The 23,432-nt window shown below is 43.4% G+C and overlaps 1 protein-coding gene and 1 long non-coding RNA gene across 3 annotated transcripts in view; both read right to left on the reverse strand.

Moving 5' to 3' along the window:
* Ank2 (ankyrin 2, brain) overlaps positions 1 to 23,432 on the reverse strand; it is a 578,741-nt gene that overhangs the window by 540,053 nt on the left and 15,256 nt on the right. The gene's annotated exons all lie outside the window — the stretch shown is intronic.
* Positions 4,585 to 9,128, reverse strand: Gm35535. Its single transcript, XR_376052.2, has 2 exons — positions 6,866 to 9,128; positions 4,585 to 4,894 (listed from the first exon to the last, which is right to left on the reverse strand). It is a non-coding gene; the product is annotated as a predicted gene, 35535 (long non-coding RNA).

Consider the following 23,432-nt stretch of genomic DNA (forward strand, 5'->3'; position numbering starts at 1 on the left):
GTTAATGAGACAAACCCCACCATCAGAAACAAGCAAGGGTTTAAGGTTTGTGTTTGCCTGATTGCTTGCTCTTTAATGGCCCAATTCTATTGAACTTTTCTCCTTCAAAAACACCCAGTGATTTTAAATTTGGATTTTCAGAGATTTCTCCTAAGTGTCTAAATTTAAAAGAAAGAAAGAAAGAAAGAAAGAAAGAAAGAAGGAAGGAAGGAAGGAAGGAAGGAAGGAAGAAAGAAAGAAAGAAAGAAAGAAAGAAAGAAAGAAAGAAAGAAAGAAAGAAAGAAAGGAAGGAAGGAAGGAAGGAAGAGTCCTTTTTGGCTTTTGTGGTCTGTAATTTAAACCCAGAGCCTTGAGAATGCTAGGCAGGTGCTACACCAGGGAACCACAATCTGCCACAATCACTTCATCTTAAAAAACCATCTCTGTCTTCAACTACTGGATAGTCAATAGATTACCAGAGGTTCCTCTTTCCAGTAATGGATTAAACTTGCTGTGGTGATGCACACTAATAATCCAGGCTGCTCCAGAGAATCCCAAAATAGAATTCAGTTTAAGGGACAGACAAAGACTCAAAAAAACAAAAAAACAAAAACAAAACCACAGAACATTTCAAAAAGTCTGCTTTGAGAGGTCAGGCTTTATCACACAATCAAACATATATTTTAAGTCTCGTGGATTTATCCATTCTCAGAAAATATCCACAACCAAAGCCTGTTGTGAGAAACGTAAGTCGTACCATCTGCAAGGGATGGCAAACGAGATAAAATAAGAATATTACCTATACATCAAATAAATGTGGTCTTATTAAGAAATAAGTGAAGCACTGTGAATGAACCCTTTGAGAGAACGGAGGACACAGTCTGAGGAGAAATGCGTTGGACTTAGGAGCTGCTGGAGCTCTGGCCTAGCATGGACAAGGCCCTGGGCTACAGCCGTGGGGGACATACACCAGGCTTGTCAGGAGAGTGTTTTCCCATCATCTCCGTAGCATGGCCAACTATACCAAGTCTGAATTAGACCCAGCACTGCTAAACAGCCTTGAAATTGTTTGCTAATTTGCGCCCCTCCAAAATCCATGATGAGATTTTTAAAAATATATTTTAATCTCTAAGGGTTTGGGTTTTGTTTTGGATTTTTGTTTGTTTGTTTTCTTTTTCAAGACAAGGTTTCTCTGTACAGTCCTAGCTGTCCCAGAACTTGCTCTATAGATCAGGCTAGCCTCAAACTCTTGCCTCTGCCTCCAGCCTTGTACCACCCCTAACAGGCTGGGTTGTTGTTTTCAATATATACTCCTTTTTATTTATGTATTTATATGTCTGTGTGTGTGACATGTGTGTGTGCCAGAAGACACTGCCAGCTCCTGTGGAGCTAGTTACACCCCAGTGACCATTTAAATTTTCTGTGTAGCGGTTATCATGTGCTTCTTTAGAGAGAAAAGAATTTGGTGGGGTTTCCTTTCAGATGAAAACCCTGTAGTTTTCCTAGGGTACACCTTGTAAGTTGTAAGAACTTGGAGGAAAGTCGTCAAAAACAGTTGTTAGCTGATGGAGCTTTGAACCCTACCGTCATCCCACACACAAGAAAACCAGAGGTAATGGAAGTCAGTCCTACAGACACGTTTGAGAAGATTCAAATAATTTGAATTTTAAATGGCGTTTTCAGTATTGTACGTTACACAACGTAGCACATTCCTGGTTGCTACCAGCATTGTCGAGTCAGGCAGAGAGTGGCTCACAAACACTTAGGTAAGGAGCCTTGCCTGTATGCCAGCAGGTGATGAAGCATTCAACTGTGTAGGTTTGCTGGATCTTTTCAGTGAAATTAAAACAAATAAGTGTCCATAAGATAGCTTATTAAGCAACGGTGCACAGAACTTTCTGATTACAGCAACCACGGGGACTCCTCAACAGCTCCTCTGTCTCCCGCCATTTCTAACTTTCCACACAAAGGACACTAGATTGTTAAGGCCCGATTTAACCTCTTCTGCATCTTCTGTACTTTATTTTTAATTCTCAGCATCAAGAAGGAAGTTAGGTTCTAAGAATCAGACACAGACATTAACGGCCCACCATTAAAACAAATCCTTTCGCATCAGAAGCCCTGGGCTTAATTACGAACACCTAATACTTAACGTTCAATTTGGAAATAAATTTGCTCATCAGTTTTAGAGCTTTTGCGTGAAAGTTTGCTTCCCTTCCCAAAGCAACAGTTCCTAGAACCCCATTCCCCCAACAAAAGGGACTCAGCCCACCAATTATGCACGCACACCACCCATTTTCACATGCAAATACGCCGCACGTTAGCCCCTTCCACATTTGAATGATTTTTACATTTAAAATCCAGGGGCTAAACTCTAGGGATCTCAGCCAGTGGGCTGCGGATTAAGATTTCGCTTCTAATTATAATTTCCTTTTGGCGCTAATGTGTTTGTTCCTTCTTAGTGCCACTCACTGGCTTGGGCCTAAATCAGATTAAAAGAGATTCCTTTGATTCGCCTGGTTTCAAAGATACAAAAGAATTTCTCACTTTGCAAAATCCCCCTGGAGTTTTGGGTGAAGAATGTATCACCTCGGGGTGTTGATGCTCGGCTATAATTTGGCCTGTTGGGAATTCCTCAACCTTCAAAGCTAGGCTTGGGCTGGTCCCCGTCCCCTAGGGAATGTGAAGACCGTCGCTGTTGGGGCTCTCAGGCCATTGTTAGCTGGCCTCCACTCCTGAAACATCAACACAAACTGCAATTGTCTTAGCAATTTGCAAATGTATGCCTATAGCACTAGCCCTCATGACTGCTTAAAATTGAACATCTGTGTTTATTTCCCAATTTATAGAAAATAACAGAAAAAAAATGTCATTTTCCCAATAATTAAGTCAAAGAATCATTTTTTGAAGCTTCCCATTGTTTTTGTGGTTACGTATAACTAAAATTTAAACTAGCACTTTCTAACTATTTTGGTTATAATTAAATAGTGAAAATCTCACCCCGGATTAATGTTTGGTCCCTTCTACAAACCTTCGAGTGATGTGAAATATTACTTAAAATTAACATTAAATTAATATTACTTAACATTACCATTGTGTGCAAGGAGTGTACCATATGCCATCTGTGTTGCCTCAATACAATACACAACAAAGTTTGGAGAACATCAGAAAGGTGTTTTCTAGTCCCATGGTATTCTGCACCCCACCAACCAAACACCAACTTATTTGGAGACTTCTGTCCTTTGCGTCATAGGTGATGGCTTTAAAAGGCAATCTTCTCTTTTGTTGTCGTTTTCTATTTGATACTGAAGACTTAGCTCTATTTTACCAACACTAAACTGCCCCGCTCTGCCCAGCAATCTCACAAGTGTTCTCATTCGTAAAGCCAGGCATACGTACAGGCCACCTTGCCATGGAACATAGGCATAACGAGAAGAATCTCTAAATCTCTCCTTAAGAGTTAGTATATAATTGAAAACCCAGTGGATTCCTTATAAAGGCTAACATGAGGTACAAGTTGCGCTAGGTGCTAGGTGGTTGAAAGGGCCAAATTAGTATTATAGAAATAAAGGAAAGAGAGGAGAGGAGAGGAGAGGAGAGGAGAGGAGAGGAGAGGAGAGGAGAGGAGAGGAGAGGAGAGGAGAGGAGAGGAGAGAGGAGAGGAGAGGAGAGGAGAGGAGAGGAGAGGAGAGGAGAGGAGAGGAGAGGAGAGGAGAGAAAGAGATTCAGGGGCCTGGAGAGATGGTTCAGCAGCTTGGAGTGTAGGCTGCTCTTCCAGAGAACCCAGGTTTGGTTTCCTGAATGCACTTCAGGTGTCCACAACAGTCTGTAGTTCTCGATCTAAAGGAATCTGGTCCTCTGGCCTGCCTGGCACCTGTACTTACACCAGATGTACCAACATACACAAAACTACAAATGGTATTTTAACTATTTTGAAAGCAATCATACTTTCTTTCTGTGTGTAAGATGTATTTGTTGTGTGTGTTGCTCCCTTGCAATAAGCACAAGACTTTCTCTCCTCAAATGGAAAACCTGAGGCAACAGGATCACAAAAGCCAGGCCAGCCTTGGCCCCACAACAAAACCTTGTCCCCCCTCAAAAAATATTTAATTAAAACAAACAAACAAACAGGGGGTGGGAGATGCTGGAGAGATGGCCCAGTGACTAAGAGCACTGGTTTCTCTTGCAGAGGGCCCAAGGGAGGCTCCAAGCCACCTGTAACTCCAGTTTGAGGGGATCTGACATCCGCTTCTGACAACCAAGGTACCAGGCACACATGCGCATAGATATACATTCAGACAAAACACCCACACACACACACAAAAAATTAAATGATTTTTTAAAAGGTTGTTTTGAAAAAGGAATTAAGTAGGGTAGAAACTAATAACGCAGCAGAAGAGAAATGACGTGACCTTGTGCTTTCTAATCTAATAAGGAAGAAAATATGACTGCAAAAACCTGTACTAAAGCTGAGAAAACTGTTCAGTCCTACGTGAGGGAGAGAAAAAAATCTCTCATGTCAATAACAGCAAAACACAAAGGAATTAGCAGATACTGAGACCAGACACTGAAGCAACTAAATAGCAAGGATGGATAAAATTACAAAAGCATTTAACCACCTAAGTGAGGAGCTACACAGTAGCCCCGGGAAAGAACCAGGTCCGCTCCTTTTTCTCTGTTTAATATTTGAGACTGTATTGCTGTGAAGTCCAAGCTGGCCTTGAACTTCAAAAACGTATGCCTCGGCCTCCCCAGTGCTGGAATTAGAGGGCTCTTCTTCTCCTCACTTTCAATTTAATTTCAGTTATTCATTTATTTTTGTAGTCGTAGTTGTTGTTGTGGGCAATATTGAGGCTCCAATCCAGAGTCTTTGCATACCAAGCAACCTTTTCATCACAGAAGTACATCTCTGACCCTAAAAGGTATTTGAATAACAGATTGGCAAATATAAAACAGAAAACAAAACAACAACAGCAAAATAACACTAGCAAGCATTTGTAGAAACAGGTGTGCATGCTGTGTAAAAAGTATAAGTCTGTGTCAGAATTAAATTGGTCAAAAGATAATTTGGGAGTATGTGCCAAAAGCCAAAACTCTCATAATCTGACCCAGAAATTATTCCTACAGGATTTTATTCAAAGGAAGAAGAACAAGCTACCTGGGTGTATGTAAACACTGGCAAAGGCTTGCAAACCAACCCCATTGGAGAAGAGGCAGCAGATCAGATCAGCCAGTTTTGATTACATAGCTTCTCAGAAGCCACCCTGGGTTCCAGGAGATTCTGTTTCAAAATACCAAACTAAGTGCGCAGTGGTGGCGCACACCTTTAATCCCAGCACTTGGGAGGCAGAGGCAAGTGGATTTCTGAGTTCAAGGCCAGCCTGGTCTACAAAGTGAGTTCCAGGACAGCCAGGGCTACACAGAGAAACCCTGTCTCAAAAAACAAAAAACAAAAACAAAACAAAACAAACTAAAACAATATAACAAAGACCCGTGGGTGCAGAGCACTTCTGTAGAACTTCCTTAAGAGGCTCACAGCTGCTTCAGGGGTCTGACACCTTTATTTGGCCTCCTGTGCTCAGCATGTGCACATGCACACAGACACACACATACCCATTATTAAAAATACAATAAGCAAATACTACACAGAGAACATGGAAGACTACAAGCCCTGTAAGCATCATAAACAATAGAAATATTGGCCAAACAGTTTGGTACATCCTTTAATCCCAGCACTTGAGAGGATCTCTGAGTTCAGTTTGAGGCCTGCCTGGCCTTCTGAGCAGGTTCCAGGACAGCCAGGGCTACACAGAAAACTGGGTCTCAAAAGAAAACAAAACAAAACAGTAGAAATAGCCATTACAAAACAAAAAAATACTCTGTGGTCATTAGGTAAATGCTCTCTCTCCCCAATTAATACATGACCATGGTCTTGATTATTCAATGGACATTTCACAAAGCTGAAAGGAAGTGAATTCAAAACTGTCCTGGTTTATATAGTGAGTTCCATGCCAGCAAGGGCCACATGGTAAGACACTGCCTCAAAATAAAAACAAAGAAAACAAACAAATAAACCCCCTATCCTTTTCTCTTGGAGCTGAGACCAAATCCAGGGACATATGCATGTTTTGGTGAACACTCACTCTGACACTGAGCTACATATTCAGCGCCAGAAAAATATGCTTTTTTTTTTTTAAAGGCCAAATGTAAGCCTAATGTGGTGGTATATGCCTATAGTCCCAGTATTTGAGAAACAGAGTCAGAAAAATTGGTTCAAAGCCAGCCTGGACTACATAAGACAGTATCTCAAAACAAAACAACAAAAAATATGTAAAATTGAAAGAAAATATGTAAATAATATTTGTTTCTTTTTTGTTTGTTTTTGTTTTTTCGAGACAACAGGGTTTCTCTGTGTAGCCCTGGCTGTCCTGGAACTCAGAAATCCTCCTGCCTCTGCCTTCCAAGTGCTGGGATTAAAGGCATGCGCCACCACTGCCTGGCTATAATAGTTGTTTCTTCCATAGAATAAATAACAATTAAGTTACTTATACAGAATTCTACCATAATGTTTTTTTCCAGGCAAGGGAAATGTTCATACTTTATTATGGTTCCAGATGGAAAGCAAGGGTCATAAAACCCCTTAGAATACTGAGACTCTGGAGACAGAAGCCATTTCCCTAGTAGCAGTGTCATTGACTCAGCCATGTACAAGCTGATGTGGGACAGATTTGCCTTTCTTGCTTAGGAAGATAGAATCCCAATTTTTTATGTATTTTTACGCAAAGGAGAGGGCAAGCAAGTGGCTTTAGCTGATCTCTGAGGTACACAGTATAAAATAGTCTGCGTCTGCATGAGAGCTGACGTCATAAAACCTTCCAGAACCTACCTGTGGATTTTTACCTTGGGCCTTTACCTTGCCTGGCAGTCTACTTCGAGAGATTGTCTTCAGTTTTCGCTCTACACTGTTTTAAGAATAAACAAGAATCCCCTTCCACTGCCGGCAAATCCACCATAAGTTACTATTGTCTCAGGGGTGATGACCAAACTCCTCCTTATCAAGGCAAACAAGGCTCTCCCTTAATTAACACTCTGGCCCCAACCAACCTGAACCAGCCTTATCATGGGTCTCCTTCATTCCGTTCCAAATATACACCCTACCACATTACCACACAACACCACCAGCGTACACACGTACTCCACTGTGTAGTACTTGTTATATTAACATTTATTCTGTGCTCTGACCATATCCTATGTAAAGTGGCTAGGTATTCGACATCTAGATTTGAAATGATTTTAGGCCGTAGCTAACAGCAAACCAGAAACAATGCTTCAGAAGGATTTTTAAACCAACACCGATTGGTTTTGTTGAAAAGGCTGCTTCTTAAATCACTATGTAGCCAAGGACAGCCTTGAACTCCTGATCTCACCTGTACCTCCCAAGTGCTGGGATTGCAGGTGTTTGCCACCATGCCCGACTCAAATGCTAATCTGAACATCTCCCTTACAACACATATCAAAGGAAAAATAATATAGTCTGAGTGGCATATAATGATTAAATTATATAACAAAACTCTGCCGACTGCTTATACCACATGAGAGAGCCAGTCGTGGTATGCTGGATGTGACAAACAGTTGTGCCTCCTGAGGGCTGAAATGAGTCCCACACATCCTAGGCACACTGCCCAGTTCCAGGTCTAAGAAAGATTATGCACCTATCAGACTGTGTCAAGATGGCCAAGTGAAGAGGAGGAAGGTCTGCTTGTGTAAGATGCTAGGGTTGCTGAAAAGAAGAAAGCCTGCAAGTTAGAGGAAAAACATGGGAGAAACGGTCACTCACAGAAGGAGAGTGTAATCGTTCCCTGCAGTTTGACAGGCTGAGTAAGGCAGAACCCAGTCTCTAGATACAGAGCCACATGACAAATGGTGGTTGCTAGGGAGAAAGTCTTTGTCACATGTAATAAGAACCCTTAAGAGAATAATGGTTTTACCCTTTGATAATAGCTGTTTGTCTCTGGGTTTTGCTTTTGTTTTTTGTTTTGTTTTGTTTTGTTTTTGTTTTTTGTTTTTTTCTTTTCATCAAAGCAGAGCCCTGACTACAAACACTGACAACTAAACACATATAAAAGCAGCAGGTGGGTGGTAAGAATTCAAGAAATAAAAACATATTAAAAGAACCAGCATGCAAACAAGATTTTTATGTGTTTGAAAGGGTTTCGTGTACACACACACACACACACACACACACACACACACCACCTCATTCATTTAACAATTTAGATAATGCATCTTATGCCTTCTATGTTCCAGGCACTGTATTAGACACTGTAGATAAGATGAATAAAATATGGCCCATGCCCTACAAAATGTTACAAGTAAGCTGGGGATATAGCAGAACACTTTCCTGGCATAGACAAGGTTGTAGGTGCAACGCTTACTACAAAAACAAAAACAAAACAAAAAAACAACAAAAAAAGGCATTTTGTAAGCAATGAAGCAATTGCTTATTCCATTAGCAATATAAATAAACAGTATAGGTATTAAAGAAGAGAGTTGAAAAACAGATGCTGTGCTGCACACGTGTAACCCAGCACTAGAGGAGCAGATGCAGGAGGAGGATGTACTCAAGTCCAGACTGTACTCATAATGAGATCACATCGAAAAACACCAGGCGAGTGAGCTGAGCTGTTGCCATTATCGAGAAACGTCTCTAAAGGCAGAGGCAGCAAGGCACATTGATTCAACTTGCGAGAATCAGGAGAAGCTCCACAGAAGGGTAGAGGCATCATAGTTGAGAGTGATGGGTCACAGCACATTAAAGCCAGGAGCCTGCACAGCACCTTCCAGTCGGGATAGCTGGCCAGCAGGGGGAGAGACTTGAACTCTCTACATCTTGTAATGAAGGTGTGTGGTGTCTTCAGCAACGGGATCTTATGAACTAGCTCTGTTGAACAATCAAGAGGAATGGCAGGTGCCTGCAGGGTTTGGTTTCCCTGACGAGCTAATCAGGAAGCACTTCATACCTAGCAATGGATTCATGTTTAATAACCTTTGGGAACAGCGTTTTCTAGGTGTAGCCATTCAGCATATCTCCTCCTCCTCTTCCTCCTCCTCCTCTCATTCTTTTTGTTGTTGTTGTTGTTGTTGTTCATTATTTGTTTGTTTTTTTGTTTATTTGTTTTCAAGACAAGGTTTCTCTTTGTAGTCTTGGCTGTCCTAAAACTCCCCCTGTATACAAGATTGGCCTGGGACTCACAGAGATTTGCCTGCCTCTGCCTCCTGAGTACTGGGGCTAAAAGAATGCACTACCACTGCCCAACGTGTGTGTGTGTGTGTGTGTGTGTGTGTGTGTGTGTGTGTGTGTGTGTGTGTGTGTGTGTTTCAAGCCAGGTCTCTCTGTGTAGTCCTGGCTGTCCTGAAACTCACTCTGTAAACCAGGCTGGCCTCAAACTCAAAGAGATCCTCCTGCTTCTGCCTCCCAAGTGCTGGAATTAAAGGTGTGCACTACCATGCCTGGATCCTCAAGTTAGATTTTGTAACTGGCTTACAAAGTAGTAAGTTTCCCTGTAGATTTTTTCAAACACTGTTCCTTTGGGTTAGTAACCACCTTGACTCCCCCATCCTCTCCTGCCACCTTGACCCTTCCATCCCCTATTCAATCCCTTCTTAAACATCTCTGGCCCCAGTAGTTCCCTTCTCTGCTTTTCTATAACGTGTGTTCCAATTCTTCCATTTCTTTAAGGTCTCCTCCACCCCAGTTGTTCCTCTACTACCCTGGCTTCTACAGACAATCCAAGTTAAACACACAAGTCTAAAGACGTGGAACTAGCATCCACATATGAGAGAGAACGGTAGTGTTTGTCTTCCTATGCCTGGGTTACCTCATGCAGCATAATTTTTATTTCAAGTTCTATCCATGTCTTGTAATAACCTGAAGTTATGTAAGCTTAGTTCTCTTTGTCCAGGCAGAGCATGTGGCTGCTGGAGGGAGGTGCTGCTGTTCTGACAGTCTCATCTATCCAAGGCTGGCCTCAACTTTACCATATAACAGGATGTGACACTAAACTCCTGATCTTGTCTCTACCTACCAGATGCTAGGATCACAGATGTGTCCATACACCACTATGACTGCTTTATGCAGTATGGGGTAGCAAACCCTGGGCTTTGTGCATGCTAGGCAAGCACTTTGCCACTTGAGCATCATTCCCAGTTCTGCCAAGGGGGCTTATGGAAGTCCTCTTCTTTTTTATGTGTATGGGTATTTTGCTTGTATGTATGTGTGTTCTCCCACATGCAAACAGTGTCCAAGGAAGCCAAAAGAGAGCATCAGATCTTGTGGGACTGCAGTTACAGATTATTGTCAGCTGTCATGTGGATGCTGAGAATCAAACCCTGGTCCTCTGGAAGAGCAGCCAATGCTCTTAACCACTGAGCCATCTCTCCAGACCATATTCTTATATTTTTGGCTGTGAGCCTAGCCTTTAAGGGCTCTCCAGCCCATTGAGACCATATTCTTAGTGAATCCAGAAGCAAGAGCACCAGCTGAGAGGGAAGATGAAGGGATGTTACAAGTTAAAGAGAATGGGAAAAAATATCAAATGATAAAGTATTAATCCAGAAACAGGGAAGATGCCTGGCAGAGGGTGCAGGCAACATGGCACCTGTGTCAGTAACACCTACATGTCCTGGAAATGACTAGAAATTGCAAGTTCCCACTCTAGACCTTCTAAGTCATGAACTTGGGAGGAAGAATTTGCCCTAGAGCTGTTTAAACAAGATGGATGGATGATGGTGCTAGAGTCAAAACCAGATCACGAAGTGTGCACAGAGTACTTAATCCAGGTGGATCCCTGGATAACGTCGCTGGCTGCTAAGCCTGATGACCTAAGTACAATGACCCCATCCCTCATGAAAGACAGTCAACTCTGAAAGCAAACTGTTCCGGACCTCCACACACAACTTGACACACGAATAAACACACACACACACACACACACACACACACACACACACACGGTGGGTGATAAAAATTAAGTCTGAGTATGGAGATTTTGGAGGGGTAGTGATATTTCTAGGTCGTACTTACAGTTCTTTGCAATTCAGAAATTATTTTTCTTCTACTAAACTTAGGTGTGTGTCTGGAGCAGCAGCTAGGTGGTAGATCAGTTGCCTAGCATACACAAGGCCCCAAGTGCATTCCCCCTCACCTCATGTCACACACACACACACACACACACACAATCACAGGCTCGCACGCTTGTACACTTGCACACACAGAGCAAGGGAGCAAGGGAGAGAAACAGAGCAACCCAGAGACAGAGAGATTAAAACTAAGGTACAGATGTGTTTGATACATATTTATTCAGACACGAGTTTGCACTATGCAGCCCAGGCTGGCTTTGAACTTCTGATCCTACTGCCTCACTCTCTGGGATGCTAGGACTGCAGGTTTCCTTTCTGTGTTCAGACCAACCCAGTGCTCGTTAAGCAACTAGTGGTAACTGACCTAGCTACACCCCCAGCCCCATCCCTTCTCCACAATGGAATCATGGGAATGATGAGAACGCCTGCGTTGAATACAAAATTAGATAAGAAGTCCATTCAGCTACTAAGCGATGGTTTTTGGCAACTTTTTAAACATATTTGGGTTGCAACACTTGCTCTCTTACCGTTTTCTCCTAACAAAAACTCAAAGTCATTTACATAGCGAAAGGTATTTAGAGATAGCACTATGCTAACAGTTGAAAGAAAAACATAGGTTTGTTAAGAAGACTGGAGAAGGAGGAAATCACTGTCACATCTCAGCTCTGGAAGGTGACACTGCGCAAGATGGGCAAGAGGAGGCCTATGGGACTCTGTCCCTATGGATCCCTTTGATATTTTGCTGGTTGTCTTCAGATTAAAGGTTAATCATGGATTCACAAGTAGCCAGTGGGCACCTCCCTACTGCTTAAAGTTAGCAAGCAGGAAGGAACAGCAACCAAAACCAAGTCTCTCTCTCTCTCTCTCTCTCTCTCTTTCTTTCTCTCTGTCTCTGTCTCTCTGTCTCTCTGTCTCTGTCTCTGTCTCTCTCTGTCTCTCTCTGTCTCTCTCTCTCTGTCTCTCTCTCTCTCTCTCTCTCTCCTAAATCCAGCACTGGGTTCTTTCTTCTGCAGGACTTCTGTCCTACTCACTGCAATTTTGAGCACTTCATGTCCTGACAAAGTGGCCTTTCCTTGCTTACTCATAGTTTACTCCCTGCAGAGGGATGGAGACGTGCTCAATCCCTGGAGTCCACATAACGGTGAAAGGAAAGAACTCACTTCACAGACTTGCCCCTGACCTTCACTCTTGTACAGTGGTGCAGCACACTAATAATACTACACACTAATAATAGATTTAAAAAATTTTTTTTTAAATTTAACTCTACTTCTTCCCCTCCTTTAACTCATGGGATGTGCCCATTTTTGCAGCACAGTTCAGAACTGTCCTGAGTGAACTACATACTGCCATCAGACAGTCCTTAATCACTCTCACAGCAACCATGGTCACTGGACATGGAAATCACTTCAATGTCGTGAGTGTGTGTGTGTGTGTGTGTGTGTGTGTGTTGTGTGAATGTGTGCGTGTTCCATCTGTGCAAGGATCCTGTACCTACAGCGCAGCTGTGTCTTCTCAGTGCTTCTAGAAGCAACTCCAGACTTGGATATTCTGTCAAACATCAACAGGGGCTAAGTGTCTGTCAGGTGAATGATTGGCCTTCTCTCTTGGTTAAGTGCGTCTGTAAGTCTTTCCTGAGTCTGATAACACTTTAACAAAAGACAGTACAAGTCACCTGTTTCAGCCCCTGGGTAGCTTTTTCTTTTGAAACAATTAGACGTCAGTACCCCCACGTTCATAGTCCAGCTACCTGGGAGTCACCAGGTTAGGAAAAAGCCCAAGTTATCGCCACGGTAATCCCACATGGAAGATAACAGAGAGCCAAGCTGACAACAAAAGCAGAGGGAGTCAGCTGAGCAGGAACTGACCTGCTACCTGGATCAAACTCCTGGCTAGGAGGCAATGCCAACGCGCTGGTGATGGGAAGGGCCACCATGGAAGTAGCCACTCCAGCTGCCTCAGCTGCTGCTGTGTGAGCTGTCACCCTCACATGAGTTACAGAACAGTCACTAAATGCTTGCTATTACTTTAAGCCACTAACTATTTAAATGTTTTGCTATGTAGCAGTTGCTTACAGAGGGAGAGAGAAAAGTAAATGGTTTCTCTGTAAATTTGTTGATTTTTTTTTCAGAAAATCTTTGAGTAAGCAGTAGTTTCTTAATGTCTATAGATTGGTCCCAAGATACCCCAAAGATACCCAAATCTGCAAAAGCTCAGGTCCCTGAGCCTAGCCACACCCTCTCACATATGCATGCACCCACTTACTCATTTTGCAGTGCCAGGGACCAACCTCAGACCTTATGCATGATAGTCCAGCATTCTGTTGTACAGCACCCACAAAAGCTTTAAATCATCTCCAGACTGCATTTTCACTGTACAAGATAAGCAGGTGCTAGACTGTATAGTTTACAGGACAGTGGCAAGAAAAGTCAGTTTAATATAGCTGTAATTTAAATAAAACTTTGTTCTCAGTTTTCCCTTGGTTTTATAAGCATGAGTGTTTTGCCTGCATGGACATGTGTAGACCACATGTGAGCTGCTGCTGCTGCTGCTGCTGCTGCTGCTGCTGCTGCTGCTGCTGCTGCTGCTGCTGCTGGAAGCACACAGAGAGTGTCAGATCCCTGTATCCACAGTTACAGACAGTTGAGGGCCTCCACGTGGGTACTGGGAACTGAACTCAGGTCCTGTGCAAGAGCAGCAAGTGTTCTTAACTGCCGAGCCTTCTCACCAGCCTCCCCGCCCCCATCCCTTCTCTTATCCTTTGTTGTTTGGATCTTCAGACTCAGAATCCACCGATACAGCGGGACAGTTCTATGCTCAGGAACATCAGTGCAATGAACAAGAAGCAACAACACACAGATCCTGGAATTTTTCACTCCTCTTGACTGACACACTCAGATCCTCAGACTGTGCAACAAGGCCTTTACCAACTGAGCCATCTCCCCAGCCACCTTATGAACTATCTACCATGTGGCAGCTATTTTGCAGCAATATATAATTCTTACAATAGGACCAGAGTGCTGGCTTAGCCAGTGACTGGGCCTTCCATCGAACCTGGTGATCTGAGCTCAAGCCCCAGGACCCACAGAACAGAAGAGAACTGACTCGTGAACGTTGTCCCCGGACGTCCACTCGTGTCCTGTGACAAGCATGTGCGTGCGTGTCTGTATACATGTACACGGGCATTATAACTAAATGTAAAACTACAGTGTTTTCACAAGGCTTCTGTGTTACACAGACCATTGCAAACTTACAGATGAGGAAGCAGAATTAGGAAGCATGGTGACCAGCGAGATCAGATTGAGCGAAGTTCAGGGAACCAAACGCAGACTACACATCTTCAGAAGACAGAATCTTTCCACGTCTTTCTATTTATTTATTATTTATTTATTTATTTCATCTCATATATTTACATGACAATATATTGTTGAAAACAAAGTATCACTTATTCATATATCCCAAGCTGGCTGGCCTTGAACTCACCAGGTAGCTTGAAAACTGCTTTGCACTTTTCTGTTCTTCAAGCCTCTACTTCCCAAGTGCTGGGATGATAGGCCCGAGCCGGCACACCTAGTTTATCCAGAACCGGGAGTCATATATGCTAAACAAGCACACCAGTATCGTATCGAGGCACATCCCCAGCCCAAGTCCAGGGTTTCTGAAGAAAGCAGCCTCAGTGACCACCAACGCGACAGGCTAAAGCCAACTAACTGTGTTTCTTAAGGAAGGATGTTTCTTAAGGATGCCTGGGCCTACAAGAACATTGGTTGGCCTTCTAGAAAACCTGGGTTCAATTTTCATCACCCACATGGTAGCTTATAACTATCTCTAGCTCCTGCCCTTGGGGCTCCAACACCATTTCTGGCCTCTGTGGGTACTACACCCACAATGTGTGGACACCCATACACCTAAACTAAAAGTAAGGGTCAGAAAATATTTGAAAGAAAAAGGAAGAATTGCTATTGCTCTTCTTCCATCGTTAGTTGTTTTCTTTCCACTTTGAGCAGAGCTGGCCCCAGGCTTATGTCGTCTCCTGGTGACATCAGTGCAAGGTGGCCTCCATCAGCATGCAGGAGTGGGATAATCCAGCCACCGGAGGACCAACTGCACAAGTTGGTTCTCTCCCTTTGCCATATGGGACTTGGACGCAAACCTTGGGCCATCAGGCTTGGCAGCAAGCACCTTTTCCTGCTGAGCCATCTCACCGACTCAAGTTTCAGTTCTACAGGATGAACAAGTCTATAAGATCATGGCATACTGGAGAGATTATGCTAACATCAGCTACTTAGACACTTAGAAGTGACCGAGTTGGTAAGTTTTGCTACCTTTATGTGTTTTTGCCATAGTTGAAGAAAACAGAGTGGCTGAGAAGATAGCTCCGTGAGTAAAATGTTTGCTGTGTAAGCATGGAGACCCAAGTTCAATACTCAAGGGGAGACAAAAGAACCAGTCATGATGCTGCACACTTATAATCTCAGCACTGGCGAGAAAGAGGCAGGTAGATCCCTGGTGTTTACTAGCCAGGCAGCCTAACCTTAGCAGCAAGCCTTAGACTATTCAGAGACAGTGTTTCAAGAAGAAGGAAATGGTTTCTGGCAAACAGAACCTAAAGTTAACCTCTGGAATCTACACACACACACACACACACACACACACACACACCTATCTGTAACATATATACAATAAATAAACAGAAATAAATATGATGTCAATGATACAGCCAGTACTGAGGTCGGTGGCTCAGGGAGATGAGAGACCCACTGCTATCCACTGTGAATGAGGTCTACATGCACAGGAAAGCATCCAAGTAAGAAATATTAGTGTCAAGCTTTGACGATGGCTGGAGCTTTGACAGAGAGATGAGAAGGGACGAAATGAACAAAACCTCAGAGGTAGAAAAGGCCACGGTGTCCGGGAAGAGGAAGGAATACTGTCTCTGTGACAAGCAGAACCCACCGAGGAAAAGAATACTTAAAGACACAGGTTGGGGGATAGATTCACTGTGGAGTCTTCAGGCTGAAGCTGTGTGTGAGATTGCTCTCGGGAGGGAATACTGTTGCTTCAGTGCTAAATAGATAAGAACACATTATGGTATAGCATTAGTAACCACTGATAACTGTAATAATCTAATAAATGCAACAAAATCTACGACACTTCACAAATAAACATGAATTAAACAAACTGGGCATAATGCCCAGATGACTTCACACACACTCCAACAAAGTACTAAAACTAAATATGGAAGCAACTGTCTAACAACAAAGGAGAGGGGCGTAAAACAATGGGAGACCCTCTTACCTTGTATTACTGTTTAATTCTGTTTTTAAGATTGGAATAGGGAGCTGGAGAAATGGCTCAGGGGTTAGTGGCTTACTGGCTGCTCTTCCAGAGGTCCCAAGTTCCCAACATCAACAAGGCAGCTCACAACTGTCTATAACTCCAGCTACCAGGGTACTGATGCCCTCTTCACAAATATACATGCAGGAAAAATATTACATATAAAACAAATTTTAAATTGTAATCATATTTAATAATAGTGAAAACACTTAAAACAAATTTTAACTATTATCAGTGACATTACACAAGGGAACTTTTTTTTTTTTTTGGTTTTTCAAGACAGGGTTTCTCTGTATAGCCCTGGTTGTCCTGGAACTCACTTTGTAGATTCAGAAATCCGCCTGCCTCTGCCTACCAAGTGCTGGGATTAAAGGTGTGTGCCACCACGCCCGGCCTGGAACTATTCTTTAAGACCCTAAAGAAAATGGTGAGAAGCCCATGTCTGTTATGAAGAAGAGTTGGGATTGCAAATGTATCAGGGCGGCTAACTTGTCTTCAAATGCCTTTACATGCCCTTAACTCAGTTCTTCACAGGGCACTTCCTCTCACTACTAGTCACTCCAAATATTGCAAAAGGAAAGGATTCCCAGGTGTGTCTAGCCTGTGGCTCAACAGCCACATGTGTTCCAGATCCGAACATGGCAGCATCTAGGCAGACATGGGCCTGGAGGAGCCAAGAGTACCACATCTTGTTCTGAAGGTAGCTAGAAGATTGGATTACAGGCAGTTAGGATGAAAGTCTTAGAGACCACATCCACAGGGACACACTTCCTCCAACAAGGCTACACCTCCTCCAACAAGGGCACACCTCCTACTAGTGCCACTCCCTGGACCAAGCATATACAAACCAGCCCAGTATCTTAATCATTATCTATATTGTATACCACAGCTTCTCTCTGAATTATGTCTTATTTAATTTTACATAAACTCTATAAACTTAAACTGGATATTTATAAACACCGAAAGAAAACTGGTCTTATCATCTATTTCCAGCAAATTGTGCATAATTCTGATTAAGGAATTTAGCTTAGGCTTTTGCATGTTGTAAGTTTACTTTTGCAATCGTGGGCAAGGCAGAGTAGGGGCCAACTATTGGCCTGGGAACTAGGAAGTGATAGCAAGAGGGAGGAAGAAGCTGGGGTCCCATCATCCTTTGCAAGGGCACAAGCCCTCCTGCTAGGCACTTCTTAAGGTTCCATCATTTTCCTAAAGCACCACACGGAGGCCAAGTCTTTACCAGATGGTCCTTTGGGGGCAGGGCACTTACGATGCAAACTAGAACACTCTGTAATATTCCATGGTGGGTACAACAACTCTCCCACTAGAAATGCACGACCTCCACTCCTGCCAATACTGCTGGAAGCAAGCTGCTTAACAATCTCAAAGGACTGTGATAGTTATGGATTCTCATATGGAAAGGAGGCCACGTCTTGGAACCTTCACCACGAGATGTTTTTCTTGTAGTGATTCTCAAGGTCTTGGTAGGCATTGGAGCTGGTCCTTTCACTTTCAGGTTCTTTCTTTCTTTCTTTTCTTTCTTTTCTTTCTTTTCTTCCTTCCTTCCTTCCTTCCTTCCTTCCTTCCTTCCTTTCTTTCTTTCTTTCTTTCTTTCTTTCTTTCTTTCTTTCTTTCTTTCTTTCTTTCTTTCTTCTTTTTTTGCCTTTACATAAATGTGCTGAGTTATTTCATGATACAGTCTTCAAATTACCTCATTTTAAAAGTAACAGCTAGGGGGCTGGAGAGATGGCTCAGAGGTTAAGAGCACTGACTGCTCTTCCAGAGGTCCTGAGTTCAAATCCCAGCAACCATATGGTGGCTCACAACCATCTGTAATAAGATCCGATGCCCTCTTCTGGTGTCTCTAAAGACAGTTACAATGTATTCACCACATATATAAAATAAATAAATAAATAATAAAAAATAAAATAAATAAATAAATAAAAATAACAGCTAACTTTGAAATCCATTTTAAAATACATCGATGATTTGAAAACAGGTACAACATGAAAATGAAAATTAAATAACTGCCTAACTATGAAATTATCCTTTTAACATTTTTTTTAGTTCAATTCTGGGTGAATCAAGATGGCCTCTTTATGTTTCTTTCTACAGTCCTCTTGCCCTGATTCCTTCCTAATCGTTTCTCTCCTGTGTACAGTACCTTAGTCTCAATGGGAGGAGCTTTGAAAGGACCCCCTCCTTGAGCCCCTATTTGTTGTCTGGTTTTTGTTGTCTCCTGGCATACTTTCTCATAGCAATAGCCATAAAGGACATGTTTCTGCTTCAGGTAACCACATTCAGGGCAAATGTTGGGAGCTATTAAGACAACTCTTGATCTTTAAATTGGACCTCTCTCCACGAGAAGAAAAGAGGGTCAAAAGCGGGCCACCGACACATGGATTCTGAGAACCACAGGATGTTCCAGCCCTAAATCATCTCAGATGTCCTGACCACACCCTGATACCACCAAGTTCCTGCTTCCCCGTGTAACTGCCTAAGAATGTGCAATTCTATTGCCCTCCTCCCACTGATAAGTACTTCTCCTTTTGCTTGTATTGCCCCACCCCTCCCGCTGATAAGTATCTGTACTTCCCCTTTTGCTTGTGCATTTAAGCCTTGGGCCTTTCTCAATACATTGGGGCTTTGATGCATTCCAGAACGGTTTCCGTGTCTTTATTCGCACAAGGCCCTCGTCTCTCTTTACACCCCCCCCCCCATTTGGTTATTAGGAAGAGGTCCCCTCGAGACCCTCAAATAACTGGACCTGCTGGATGGGTCAGGCAAATGTCTATATTGTTCTTAATTTTAATAAGCTTGTGAGGGTTTCCTCTACATCGGTTAACTTCGATGCTGCGTCTGTTTTTGGGAGCTGCCATCTGAAAGATACTATGTAAAAAGCTGGAATCCTCTGTATTTTCACTGGTATCATGTGCTAGTTCTGTGATGATGGATGGACTCTGGACTGCTAACGCTGGTGCCCACAGAGGACTGGCAAAGCCACTCCAGCTCTGCTGCAGTTGCCATTGTAGCAGCTCCCAGCACCTCCAGGTATGGTAGTGACAGCAGCAGCAGCAGCAGCAGCAGCAGCAGCAGCAGCAGCAGCAGCAGCAGCAGCAGCAGCAGCAGCAGCAGCAAAGGAGCCTTGATTCTCCCAAGAGTGGGACGCCACGGGCTTTAGATTCTTTTCCTTTGCGTCTCTTATTAAGTCAGCACACATCCTGTCCAGCGACTTCACTTCACGTTGCGGCTTGTGAGCATGATTGGTGAGTTGCCACCTCAGGTTCTGCTGGCGTCTTCCCAGTATCTTTAAAAGCCATAGTTGTGGTGCAGCTTCCTGGCAAATTTATTCTTCATCAGGAAGGTGAATCAGAATGGGAACAGGCTGAACAGAGCTCAGCTGTACCCACCACCACTTCTCAGAAAAGGCCATTGGTTGGCATTTAAGACAAGGTTTCTCCGTGTAGTATAGGCTGTCCTGGAACTCGCTCTGTAGACTAGGCTGGCCTCGAACTTTCAGAGATCCACCTGCCTCTGCCTCCCAAGTGCCACCACTGTCCAGCAATAAGTGGGATTTTAAAATTAAAAAAAAAATACAGCTAGATACATTTTTGTAGTGAATATATCATATCCACTGAAAAATAAACAAACGCCTTTCAAAGCACTTTCAAAGCAGCTGTCAAGGACGATGCTGTGTTTGTTTCTAAGGTCACCTGTGTCCCTCGCTGTCAGATGCTCTAAAGAAACGTTCAAAGCAATACATTAGGTGGTACAGCCTCTTGATCACCATGGCAACATTAACCAGGATGTTTCTATTAAGCCCTCGTAGCAACAGCTCACAGAAACTGAAAATTGCTTTTCCTTCCATTGAGCTAGGTGAACTGAATAAAGACTCAGTCTTTCAACATAACAGGCAAGAGAGGCGTGGTTATACTAAGTTGATTGCAGCGTTACAAGTCTTAATATTCAACAATGTTCGCTGTAGGTGCAGCAGCTGTTGTGTTGTGATCACTAACCCTTTCTTAATGTTCCCCAACAAAACTTAGTTTCGGATTTTCCAGAAGTGGAGGGGCACAGGACCCAATTCTACCAACAAGATAGGAGAAGGTATTTGCAAGATGACTTCTAGGCAAACTTACTCCCTGGGCAGAGATGTGAACATGGAAGACTTTATTTATCTGTATGTGTGTATGTGCATGACAGGGGGGGGGGGGGTTCATGTCACACATGTGTAGAGGTCCGAGGACAAGACCATAGAGCTGGTTTTCTTTTTTTTTTTTTTTTTGGTTTTTTTTTTTTTTTTTTTTTTGGTTTTTCGAGACAGGGTTTCTCTGTATAGCCCTAGCTGTCCTGGAACTCACTTTGTAGACCAGGCTGGCCTCGAACTCAGAAATCCACCTGCCTCTGCCTCCCAAGTGCTGGGATTAAAGGCGTGCGCCACCACGCCCGGCTAGAGCTGGTTTTCTTTTCCACTGTTTTAGAGGAGTGGGAGTTGACACAGGGTTTCTCTGGATGTCCTGGAACTCACTCTGTAGAGCAGGTTAGCCTTGAATTCAAAGAAATTCGATTGCCTCTGCCTCCAAAGTGCTGGGGTCAAAGGCATACATTACCACCGCCTGGCTGCTTTCTCCGTTTCTATGTAGACTCCAGAGAGTTAACTCGGATTGCCAGCCTTGTGCAAAAGCACCTTTACCCTCTAACCCTTCTCTCTGCCCCAAAGAAAGACCTTTGAGCAAGAGTGAACCCAGGGTCTCTCGCACAGGAAAGCATCTGCTGGGGGCTGGGGGCTGGGAGCGCAACTCACTTGGCAGGGTTCCTAGTATACAGGAAGCTGTGACTTTAGTCTCCAGCAACACATAAGCCAGAAACCATAGCTCATGCTGATTGGGTCACAATCACAGGATGATTGGAGGCGGGTGTGGTGGGAATGACACCGCAACACTGCAAGCATTAACAGGAAAGATGTCAAAAGCATGGCTTTGGCTTAGCAAGTCACCTGGGATTGTGTCCATCCAAGCCCAGTGTCTCTACACTGATCTCTGAGGTAGGGCTTTTCTCCTGGAAAGGGGGCAAGAAGAGGAGGAAGGGAGTTTTCCATACCTATGCCTCTCCATCAAACACCAGTTGTTAGCCCTTGCAGATTGAATACGTACAAGTCAACTCATAAAACGTTTCACTGTATTACATTTTCTGGTTCTACAGTCACACCATTTGAGCCTTTCCAAAGAGCTTCAGGATTTAGTACAATACTCTAAATTGCCTCCAGGCTGACAGGGTTAGCTCTGGCAAAGACCACAATATAGTGGTTTATCCTTGTTTCTACCTCCTAACTGTATGACAGCAACTCGTATCTCTCTGTTAATTAAAACACAGACCTGCAGATGCATACACACAAGTGCATGGTGCATGCTTGTATACGCACATACACACAGTATTCAAAGTTTCCACTAACTGGCCGTAAAGTTTAGAACTTTCCCACGTTATGAAAAAAGGGGGTTCAGAGGTTGTTATGCCTGGGAGAGTTGATTCAGTAGAGCTCTCTGGGGTCCTCAGTGATGTGAGCATCTCTATTTCTGCTACATTGCAACCCTTAGCTGATAGCTATGTCACAAGAATGCTGTCTCCCTTCCAAGCATCTGTCTTCTTGCAGTGACTCCCAAAGAAGCAAGGACTGGACTGATGGTCCCAAGCTCTTTTTCCCTGGTTCCGGGTGCAGCTCAGTGCTAGAGCATGCTGCTCGTCCCTCTAATATTTGAGATGGTATCTCTCTGTGTGTAGCTCAGGATGGCTTCAAATGTGCTATGTAGCTAAGAATGTCCTTGAATATCCAATTCTCCAGAGTGCTTGGATTTCAAGCGTGAGCTATCATCTTTATGACAATGACACACTGCTGGAGTTCTAAGTGGTTTTCCGTCTTCAGTCCCACCCTCTCCTTAGCATCTTTCCTCCCTCTTATATTTTTATGTTCCCACACCAGAGATTGGCCTTGGTCTATGGGCTCCTGCTTTCTCAGAAGCAGGAAGTGAATAGAGGGAGCCAGTAGATACTAGCAGAGGCAACCTGGGTGGGAGCAGTTCCTAAATACCGACATACCCTGTAGCACATTAAAATAAATACATTAAAAATAATAGTGATATCCTCTGTCCTCTACCAAGGACAAGTTCTTCCCTGCACAATAGCTTTATAATTTGTCAACACAATCTTTAGGTGACTTGAATGCTGTGGTCCACAAATCAAGTGCTTGGAAATACCTTTGTTCTCATAAGTACACTATAAAATCAACTCTGTGTTTTCTGTGCAGTCCGCAGAGGTGACTGTATTATCAATTTGAAAACTTAAACTGCTCACTGAGCACTTGTCATCATCCGTCACTTTAGGCACCCGGTGTAGAAGTTTTCTGTTCTCAGCACCCAACAGAGCAATTAAGGAAACACACATCTGATTTCATTAAACAAGAATGACACGATAAGACCCCAGGGTATAGAGGAAGGCTTGTAAACAGGTACACTAAGTAGAGTGAACTCAGTTGGGAAATATTACAATCTAGCTGGAAACGGCACAATGTAGGCCTGAACCTGGGCAGTGACAGTGAGAGGAAGTGAGAGAGAAATTAAAGGTAGTTCAAGGGTTCCTGCTCAGAAAGAGGACTGCAGGGAGAGGACCACACAAGATAGGGAGCAAAGAGGACAGCTGGAGGGGACTGCAGAGAAAGAGAACTATGGAGCCGAGTCCAGTCTGCAGGACCTGGTGGGTAAGCATGCAGACAAAACCTGGAGCAAAAAGAGGGTGTTCCACTGAAGGGACAGCAGCAACCTATCGTGATAATAGAAGCTGCAGGGACGAGTGACTGACTGTTCTGAGGAAAAGTATAAAAACACATGAGAGGAAAATCTAAGATAAAAAGCAGAATCGTGAGAGACATTAACAGTGGTAATGGGGGTGAGTGACAAAGTGCCAGGAGAAACACTGGTAGGAAACGCATG

This window comes from Mus musculus, chromosome 3 (assembly GCF_000001635.26).
Source record: "Mus musculus strain C57BL/6J chromosome 3, GRCm38.p6 C57BL/6J".
NCBI classification, from domain to species: domain Eukaryota; kingdom Metazoa; phylum Chordata; class Mammalia; order Rodentia; family Muridae; genus Mus; species Mus musculus.